Consider the following 11,489-nt stretch of genomic DNA (forward strand, 5'->3'; position numbering starts at 1 on the left):
TGGCCTACTATGACCACGAATCTGGTCCGACCACGAATCTGGTCCGACCACGAATCAGGTCCACTTTTATAAAAAACCATCCAATTCTAAAACAATTCAAAATGATAACCAATGTAAATCAATAAGCTGAATCATAAACAACATTTATCTTGAAGCATAGGGTGATTTATAACACCATGGAGGCATAACAGGGAAATAAAAAAGATTGGCTTTCAATCAAGGAAATAATCATAAAGTAGAAGACCAAGGGTTCAAGGGTTCCAAGAATTGGTCTCCTGTTTAACAAGGAATAAATGTTGGTTTGTTAAGAAATTCAATATCAGAATCAGTATGTGGTAGATATGTATTTGTGGAGTAGTATCGTATGTGTATGGCTCGTATCTGGGAATTCAATAATCAATGGTTTAGGAAGAATAAGGCTTATGGCTCAAGATCAATAAGAATCAGGGTTCAAGGTTAAATAGTTTAAAGTGCTTGCAATATAAAACATGAGTTATTTTGAATAATAGCGACATAATATGAAACAGTTCGAAAATATTTGCAATATATCTTGAAGAAGGTTCAGAAGTACTTGCCTTATCACCGACGATTTCCACTTTACTTGTACTCATCTAACAGTTTTACTCATAAACCACTTTCCTTCTCTTTCTATATCTTGCTTCTATTTATCAATCACTTGTCTTCTCTTTCTACGCTTCGATTCTATTTATGGATCACTAGTTTCCTTTTCTATGCCTCGCTGACTCTGCTAGGCATCACAAACATCTATCAATTACTCATACTCATTTTATTCTAATCGTCACATAGACGTCATAAGCTTTCATTTACCCTTCGTTTTACCCAAATCCGACGTACGAATTGAAAGTTATGAATAAAACAATCAAACCATAACCACAAAGGCATATAACGCATCAATCAGTGAACACGTAGCACATAACACGTAAGGTGTTCGATCAAAATAATTTTTCAACGAAGATACGGGGTTAAAATGATTTTTCAGGTATTTATTACGAATTTTTGAACATTTTTCGGAACTAAAACGGGTCCCCGAATCGATTTAAAATTAAATAACAGGATTCGAATACCCGAATCTGGCTTTAAAATAATTTTATAATAATTATAAAGCCTTGAAAATAATTTTAAATAATATTTTGAAACTCGAAACTATTTTTCAGAATTTTTAAATCAATTTTAAATAATTAAATATAATTATTAAATCAATTAAAATTAATTAATAATTAATTAAATTAATTAATCAATTAATTATAAATTAACCGATTAATTAAAATAATTAAAAACTAATTAAAATTAATTAATAAAATAATTTCGATTTATTTTTAAATAAATAAAAAATTAAAATAATTTTTCTGAATTTAAAATAATCAAATAAATGTTTTTCTGATTTTTAAAATAATAAAAAATATCATTTTTAAAATAAACTAAACAGCAATCCAGTTTTTGAAATATTTTAAAACCAAAATACTGAATATGCAACTTTTGCAGAAGTCTGGGGACCAAAGTGAAATTTGGTCGTCTTCTTCGACCTATGCCGGCGGTCACCATTGCCGGCGACCCCGATCGCGCCGGGAAGTCGAATTCGAACTCAGAAACATGCCAGGTTGTGCAGAATTGTAGGAACGAACTCCAGGAACCTATATCAAAATTTAGAAGTAACAAAAGATGTCTGTTTTGATCGGAAATTACGCCTGAAACTTTGCCGACAGCGAACTTAAAGCTTTTTCCGGCGAAGTCGATTGGGCTGCTACAAGAATCGTTTGTTAATCTTCTATATACCAATTGAATTATTTTTCAACGATCTACAGTTTGGTACCATCAATTTCAAATAATAACCCCAAATAAAGAAATACCCAAATTTCAATTAAGAACATTCAAAACTATAAACCCTAATTTTTCAATTCGAGAATCAAACAACAATTTGAACATGTTATCGAACTCTAAATTAGTTATATAATATACCAAAATGACCAGGAGAACATTATCTACATGATGGAATCATCAAATCATATCAACAACATCAAGAATAAAAATTCCTAATTTAATTTATAATTAATTCGAAATAAAATAATTAAATCAGAAAATACCTTGATTCCTGCATAAAAACGGATGATTAATTATGAAAGTACTTTTCGAGAGCTTCGTTTTGATATGTTGCACGCTCGAATCGGAGTTCGATAACGCCTTCGTTTGTACGTTTGATTCTCAAGAACGCAATATCAATTCAACATTTTCTCTGTATTTTACGGGGTTTTACTGACTGATTGTGATTATACGAATAAAATGAATTGATAAAAGGGCTATATATATTTTTGGAATATTGGTTCGTTTTGGATCGTTTTGGATCTTTAAATTAGTTACTTAGCCACTAAGTAACTGCAAAAATGATCCGATTTGATACCCGTATTGGATAATTATCCAAACCGGGCTTCTTATTAAATACTTTATATGAAAGTAACGTAATAATAACCCGTCTTTTGAGAATACGGGTTTCGATAATTTACCGAAATGATTCTCGTATAGAAAATCTTGCGTCGGGCCACGCACGGGTCAAACCGTAATCCGGATCGAAAAAGTCAAAACACGAAAAATGTCCGGATTTACCAGATTATGTTAGGAAGGAGTTTTCAGAAGTGTTTCGGGTTGTAAAAACGTAAAAGCGGTTGAAGTCGGACGATTCCCGGCTTTATAAAATAATTTTATAATTATTCAGAAATTAATTAATAAATTCATAAATCATTATAAAATTATATAGCACTCCGAAAATTGCCTGAAAAATACCTTAATTATCTATATTTTATTCTGGACATATTAAAATTAACATACTTATACTGTATCACATATAAGCATTCATATATTCATACCAATCATCAGATAATTCACCAAAAATCACATAATAATCATATAAAAATTATTTATTAATAAAAATAATTACACGCGATATCCCGGGTGTTACATTTGATGTCATAGTAAGTAATTTTAGAAAAAGAACACATGCTTTTTTTGTAATATTCTTTGGCTCCTATTACGGTTGTTGTAATTTTTAAGTAATTTGTGCAAACATAAAAAAACTAGAGGAATGATCACTTACTTGGTTGAGTATTCTCTCGGAAAGTGTAGCATTAATATAGGACATTGGGGCACAAAAAATGGTTAATAGCATTTTTTAAAAAGTATGCTTGCAGTTTTATAGGATGCGACATATAACAAGCGAGTCAGGTTTTAAACTCTAACAACTAGGGCCTTACCAAATTCTGCAATCATAAAAACTGTCTAAATGGTTCTGTGCATCTTATTCATCATTTTTAAATTTAAATTGTCCAGGGGTAACAAAGAAAAAAAAATATAAGGTGCACTTGGCGCATCTGAGACTACTTAATCCTTATATCTCTATCTGCATAATTCTTGATCTTGAAAGTACCAAGTTCTTTGTTATTACCTAACAATACAACAAGAATTACAGAAGGGGGGAGAGGTTGAATGTAATTCTGGCTTCTTTTTAAGATTTTAAAACTATTCTACCTTGATAAATATATCATAGTGTGTGATTTGCAAAGTGCGGAATGAAAGGATTAAATAAATCAAACACAAAGTAATAAGGACACAAGTCTTTAAAACTTTCTAGTGGATTTGAATTTATCCACCAGATATATATATATATATATATCGATTTGAGAAATCTGTGAAGCTCAAATTGGCTCACAGCTGCTTTACAAGTTGAACAAACAAATGACAGAGAAATTCTTGACAAATACAGCTTTTTCTATTTATCTTCTAAATGTGTTTGCTTAGTTATTTGTTCTACTAGCTACACTTGGTTTATATATTACCAAGTTTATATGGTAATAAGACAGGATAATAAAACAAAACCTATCAAGTCTAACTCCATGCTCCTTCATTACTCTATTCCAGCATCTTTGAAAATCTTCATAACTTGCATAGAAATGGTAATGCTTTTTTGTTCTCAATTTCCTGTTAAACAGGCTGCCACATTCCTTTTACAAACACCCAACGCATGTGACTGTGTTGTCACTGTCAACAAATATTTGAATTGACCATCTGTCGGGTACATGCTTGTTATCTGTCGTGTAGCTTGTTGATCATCTGTCGGGTAGCTTTGTTAATCATCCGCCGCGTAGCTATTTAACACTTGACTCCATTTCACTTATGCAGAATTACAAGACATCTTATATTTATAATTAATCAACCTATTCTGCATATCTACTAGTAGTCAACATGATTCATATGCTACTATAGAATCTACACAAAGTTGTTTGCTGAAATGTGCTACAATACTTATTATTACATAAGCTACTCACTCGATGGATGTCAAATTATCATCCGTCGGGACTATATTGAATCATCCGTCGGGACTATATTTGATCATCCATCGAGTGCTACAATATTCACTAAGTTAAATCTACTAAGGTGTTTTGTATAATTTATCATCAAGTTCACAACATATTCCTAACAATCTCCCCCAATTTATGTCTACTGAAATTGTAGCCATAAATTAAGAAAAACTTGATGAAAACAAAACACTCTAAGAATACAAATTGAAAATAATAGATAAAACTGATAAGTGTTGCAATATTTACTGAAAATTGAACAATGCAAAGTATACAAAGAATAGCTCACAATCATTATCAAGGTGCTCCTCTAGTCTGAGCAGATAAGTCTATTTCCTTGATTGTCTAGGTTTCTTCCCAAGCATCCTGTTGGTCTCTTCTATCTGGTTTTGGAGTTGTCTGTGGAATTCAAGTTCATCAGCTTCTGAGAGATCTAGCATTCCTTGCATTTCCAAAAGAGTCTCATTGCTAGAGATACTCAACTGGTCCTCCAATATGAAAAATCTTCTAACTCCCTTTTCATCCCTGAATTCCATCAACCAATAAGGCCTCAAATGCACTCTCTTTTCTGTAAAGGGAATTGACAGCATTTTTGGAAGTGCATCTTTGGCTCTATTACTCCTCAACTCCTCAATCTTCTTTAGAACTAATCTTCTAGTAGTAATATGGTATCCAAAGTTCTTTTTGAAAGATGAGTAGATCTTTATTAGCACAGATTGGCTTTCTAGAAGAATCCTGTGAAGTGGCCATATCATCTCTTTTCCTCCCTTGTATTTGAATACCAGTCTTTCAGGAAGATGGATGTGAGCATCAATTCCTCTAACTTCTTCCAATTCATCTAAGTAGAGGTTAATGTCAGAAAACTCTTTGATGTCACAGATTACAACATATCTCCTTTGTTGACCGTGCATTTAAATTTGACTAGGGTCTTGGATTTGAGAGTCACAGGCTTCACTTTCTTTCATTCTCTTGTCTTTGTCTTCTTTGTCTTGAAGATAGGAAAGTTCAGCTCAGGAATAGGCAAACTATTCCAGTCCACTGGCTCGTCCTTTGGAATTATGGGCTCACCATGAATATTCCTAGTTGGATCCACCACCTTGAATTCTTCAAATACCACTGAGGGTTTTGATGTTTAAGTTGTAGTTGTGGACTTTTTAGGAATATTGTCTTCCATTTCTTCATCATTAATGTCCAATTTTCTCTTGGAATGGAGCTTATATCTGAATCCTCTTTTCTGCTGTGGTTCTTCTTGCACTTTCTGATCCTTAGGTCCAGCAATTACAGTTGGTTGTACAGGAATTTCTGTTGTGGTTTTTACAGCTTGAAGCTTGGCCAAGATAGCAGCTTGCTTCTTCTTTTGTTTAAGCTTTTTAGTATCCAGAGCAGCTTGCTTCTTTTCTTGCCTGATTCTTTCTTTCTCTTCCTTCTTAGCTTCCACAAACATGGGGTGTCCAACCACCACAAAAATTTCCTTACCATTTCTGTAAATCTTGGCTAATCTTCTTTTGAGTGCTGAATCAGCTGGATCTTTGTAGAAGGCAATTGACCTAGCCAACAACTTCTTCTCATTTGGCCTAGGTGTCTCATACACAGTATCCATAGGATTTTTGTCTGAGAACTTTGAGTAGTTTCTTTTAGGCTTCATGATGAAATCTGCTTTTGGAGATTTGATGCAAGATGTTTGGCCTTTTTCCAGATAATTCATACTCATTTCATTCACATAAATGTTCTTGACTTGTGAGTGATGAATGAATGTTTTGTCTGGCTTCTGAATTGGCCCAAACTTTTGTTGAATTTCTGCATCTATCTTTCTCCATTTTTCTTTCAACTCTTTCTCAACTGCTGCTACATCAATCTTTAGCAGTTTGTCATCTGTGTTTAGTTTTGCTGCTTCCAGATTTATGATGTCAATGCTATCCATGACTGGTGGTTTTGTGAAAGCAATTGCTGGCACAATCACTTTGCTGACTTGTATGTTGAGCTGTTTCTCCCCCTCACTTGAGCCTTTCTCCCCCTTTTTGTTAGCATCAAGTTGTTGAGTGGGAGGGAGTTGAGCAACCACCAATTGTTGGAGTAGAGCATTTTGAGTTTCTTGATTAGTGAGTATCTTGGCCATTGACTTCTCTACATCAGATAATCTTGAGTCCATGGCCTCAAATTTTCTATTTAGATCAGCCTCCTTCCTTAGCTTGTGAGCTATTTCAGTCATGGTGGTTCCAGAAATTCTAGCATCCAACCTTGCTATAAAATCCTCTTTTACTTCAGAAATTTCTTGCTTGATTTCATCCACACTCTGACTGTGTTGGAGGGCTTGAATTTTGTGCAGTTGGAGTGCTTCAAAGTGAGCTGTGAGTAGCTTCTTTGTGCTGACATTAGTAGATGCTTGAATGGCTATTTGGGTGTCATAGATCAGCTTGAATAATGTTGATCGGAGATGTGAGTAGGAACATTCTTTTGTTAGCATCCATGCATGAACATCTGCATCTCCCCCTATGCTCATGCTGTCTTACTCATCATCCCCATCAGCATCCCCATATGAGTCTTCAACCAGTTCAAAATCACTGCCAGTATTGGAAGGCATAGCAGTAATTGCATCCTTTGCTCTTTGAAGAGATTGTGTAGCGTGCACCAAATATAGCATCCTTTCAGCCTCCTCATTGCCCTACACAGCTAGAGTTTGGTAAGCTGCAAAAGGGTGAGTAAATGTCTCAGCATCCAGGGAAATAGAATCTATAACAACTTGATATTCTTGCTGAAATAGCCTTTTCCTTTCTGCATCATTGACACACATTGACTCACTTGCAATGGATTCCATCCTTATCACTCCTGTACCAGCTTTTCTATCATGATCTCTCTCTTTTTGCATCAAGGGCTCCCCTTGGCTTCCCGCCCTCACACCCTCACCTTCACCATCTAAGGTGGGACTCCTCTCACTCACTTTTGCCAGTCCTGAAATATGGATTGCATTTGTTCACTCTTTTTCTCTCCTTTTTCCTGGGAGCAACCCAGACTCTCACTCAATTCACTCCCTTTCCTCAGTCCTAAGAGTGATTATATTACTACTAAGTCTTCTGCACTTGTGAGAATTGAAGAAATTTTAAGTTGTGCAGAGACACCCGAAGGATGAGGAATATCCATCGGGATAGTAGTTTGGTTATCCGACGGATGACTGCTGTTAGGCTTATCCGTCGGGATACAATCACTACTCGACGGATGATGAATATCCATCCGGATAGAATAAATGAATGAGTTTAGAGTGGAACTATTGTAGACTCTGTGCAGATTGATGAAAATTTTGGCACATATGTCTCAACAGACTCAGAAAGAAATGGCAAGTGAGCCAACAAATCATCTAAAAGATGATGCTCACTTGTTTGGATTTTTGGCTTCTCCAAGAGAGTTAAAGATGGAGAATTAGGAAGTGATGTATTTATCATGTCAACATCCAGTGAGTGTGTGGGAGAATTTGGTGTATTAGGTGCTTCAATTATGAGAGATTTGGCTCTGACTCCACATTTATTAGAGCCACATCAATCTGACTTTGAGATGGTGCAGTGACTAGGTCTTTAGCACCAGTTTGCACTGTGTGTGTGCCCTGTGCATCCCCAAGGGTTTTTGATCTTTTCTTTCTAGCATAAGTTTGTGGTGAGCTAGTGTCCCTACCCCTCTTGGCCTGTGCTCTTGGTTGGGAGCTTGTTTCAATAGTAACATCCTTTTGGGAGGATGAAACTAGAATTGAGCTTATTTCCTTATTAACAACCACAATTTGTTGGGAAACTGTGGTGTGGCTAGGTTTGGGTACACTCTTCTCACCAGCCTTATCCTTAGGGTTTCTTTTATTTTCACCCTGTCCCTCACCTTGCTTACCCACCTTCACACTCTCCTTTTTAGTTTTAGTGGATTTTGCAACTGGTTTCTTTTGAAAGAAACCAGATGGGGCTTTCTTAGACTTGAAGTTTGAAATTTATGGTTTAGTAGCTTGGGTAGGCATCTGTTGGGTCATTGACACAGATTCCATTGCTACATTTGAAGTCAAAAAAGTGTGTGAGGTTGGAAGAGTGGAGATAGTAGAAATTACCTCACTTATCTGAGGTTCCTCCATAAATGGAAAATAGAGGAGGGGCACCTTTTTGTGGTGGTTTGCTCTATTAAGATCTGCAATTATTCTTCTTTCTTGAACCCAACAATTCAGCTTTGTTAGTCCCTTAATAATTCAATAAGAATTATAGAAGGGGGGTTGAATGGAATTCTTGAAACTTTTTCTTGAATAAAATTGTTCTAACTTAAATATATATATATATATCAGTGTTAATTGATTTGCAGAGTGCAGAATAATAACTTCAAAAGAATCAAAACACAAGTCTTTAAAAACTTTCTGGTGGATTTGAATGTATCCACCAGAGATATATAATATATATCGAGAGAACTCTGTGTAGGAAAATGCTCACAGCTGCTTACAAATATAGAACAACTAAGAATACAGAGAAATGCTAAGAATACAGCTTACTAATATTTCTCTCTTGGTTGCTTAGTTAGTTATTCTATTTGCTGCTTCTTGCTTTATATATCACCAAGATTACAAAGTAATAATACAGGATAATAAAACAAAACTATCAAGTCTTGTACTATGCTACTTCATTACTCTATTCCAGCATCTTTGAATATCTTCATAATAGCATGGAAATGGCAATGCTTCTTTGTTCTCTAAAACCCAGTTGAATAGGCTTCCACATTCCATTTGCATACACTCGATGCCTGTGACTGTGTTGTCACTGTCAACAGATGTTTGAATTCTTTATCCGTCGGGTTCATGATCATCCGTCGGGTTGCCTAGTTGATCATCCGTCGAGTGGCATTGTTGTTTATCCGTCGGGTAGCAATCTGACACTTGACTTCATTTCATTTACACAGAATTATAAGACATCATCTATGTACAATTAATCAACCTATTCTGCATATCTAGATAAAGTCAACATGACTTGAGTACTAATTACAGAATCTAAACAATGGTGTATGTAGAAATGTGCTACAAACTTATTGTTACATAAGCTACTCACTCAACGGATAATAAGTCATCATCCGTCGGGACTATAATCCTTATCCGCCGAGTGCTCCAATTTTCACTAAGTAAAATCTATCAAGGTGTTTTATTAATGAAATCATCAAGTTCACAACATATACACAACAATCTCCCCCAATTTATGTCTACTGGAATTGTAGCCATAAATTAAGAGAAACTTGATGATAACATAACACCCTAAAAATACAACTTTGAAAGTAGATAGATAAGACTGTAAAGTGCTTCAATAATCAAAATGTACAAAGTTTAGCTCACAGTCATTTTCAAGGTGCTCCTCTAGCCTGAGTAGATTTATCTAGTTCCTTGAAGGTCTGGATCTCTTTCCAAGCTTTCCGTTGTTTTCTTCTATCTGATTTTGGAGCTGCCTGTGGAATTCCAGTTCATCAGATTCTGAGAGATTTAGCTTTTCTTGCATCTCCAAGAGAGTCTCATTGCTAGAGATGCTCAATTGGTCTTCTAGTCTGAAAAATCTTCTCACTCCTTTATCATCCATGAACTCCATCAGCCAGTAGGGCCTTAGATGCACTCTTCTCCCTGTGTAAGGGATAATTAGAGTATTTGGGAGTGCATCTTTAGCTCTAAAACTCCTCAGTTCTTCAATCTTCTTTAGAACCAATCTTCTTGCAGTTACATTGAACCCAAAATTCTTCTTGAAAGATGAATAAACCTTAATCAGTACAGCTTGGCTTTCTTGAAGGATCCTGTGAAGTGGCCATTGAATCTCCATTCCTCCCTTGTACTTGAAAACTAGCCTTTCAGGTAGGTTTCTGTATGTATCAAGTCCTCTCACTTCTTCTAGTTCATCTAGATAGAGATTTAGATTAGAAAATTCCTTGATGTCATACAAGTACATGTAATCTCCCTTATTGACTTTAGATTGAGCTTTGACTAGAGATTTGGATTTAAGAGGTGACAACTTCACTTTCTTGACTACTCATGACTTTGTTCTCTTTGGCTTGCTAAAGATTGGAAAATTGAAGTCAGGAATTGGTAGGCTTTCCCAATCTATTAGTTCATCCTTAGGCACAATAGGTTCACCATGAATGTTTCTGTAAGGATTCACCACCTTGATGTCTTCAAATACCACAGTGGGTTTCGATGCTTGAGTTGTAGTTGAAGTGGATTCCCTAGAAAACTGATCCTTCAATTCCTTATCAACAAAATCCAGTTTCCTTTTGGTTCTTTTGGCCAATTCCTTGTATCTTGGAGATTTCTTCTGTTCTGATTGAACTTGCTTTTGTGGATCTTGAGATTCAGTGATTCCAGATGGCTGAGAAGGAATCTGTTGTATTGGTTTCACAGCTTGTAACTTGGCCAAGATAGCAGCTTCTTTTCCTGCTTCAATCTTTCCTTTTCTTCTCTCTTTGCTTGAGCAAATTGAGGATGTCCAGCCACCACACAGATTTCTTTCCCATTCTTGAAAACTTTAGCAATTCTTCTCTTTAAAGCTGAATCAGCTGGATCCTTGTAGAAGGCAATTGATCTTGACAGAAGCTTCTTCTCATAGGGTTTAGGTGTCTCATACACTGTATCCAAAGGGTTCTTTAATGATGATTTTGGATAGTTCACCCTTGGCTTCAGAATAATTTCAGCTTTTGGAGATTTGATGCAGGATGGCTGTCCTCTTTCCAGATAGTTCATGCTCATTTCATTCACAGATATCTGTTTGACTTCAGGGTGATGAATGGCTGACTTTACTGGCTCCTTTACTAGCCCAAACTTCCTTTATATGTCCTCAACAATTTTCTTCCAATTGATTGGCTTCAACTGCTCCTTTTCATCTTCTCTTAAATTAGCTGCTGCTGCATTGATCAGATCTATACTATTTGTTACTGGTGCTTGGTGAAAGTAATTGTGGGCACAAGTACTTTACTGATTTGAATTTGAAGCTTCTCCCCCTCACTTGGTCCTTTCTCCCCCTTTTTGTTATCATCAAGTTGAGTAGAGGAGGAGGTTTGAGCAACCACCAGTTTCTGAAGTACATCTGTCCATTGGGCTTGATGAAGATGAATGGCTGTTAGAGATGCTTCCATAGCTGACATTCT

Source organism: Apium graveolens, chromosome 8, assembly GCF_009905375.1.
Source record: "Apium graveolens cultivar Ventura chromosome 8, ASM990537v1, whole genome shotgun sequence".
NCBI classification, from domain to species: Eukaryota; Viridiplantae; Streptophyta; class Magnoliopsida; order Apiales; family Apiaceae; genus Apium; species Apium graveolens.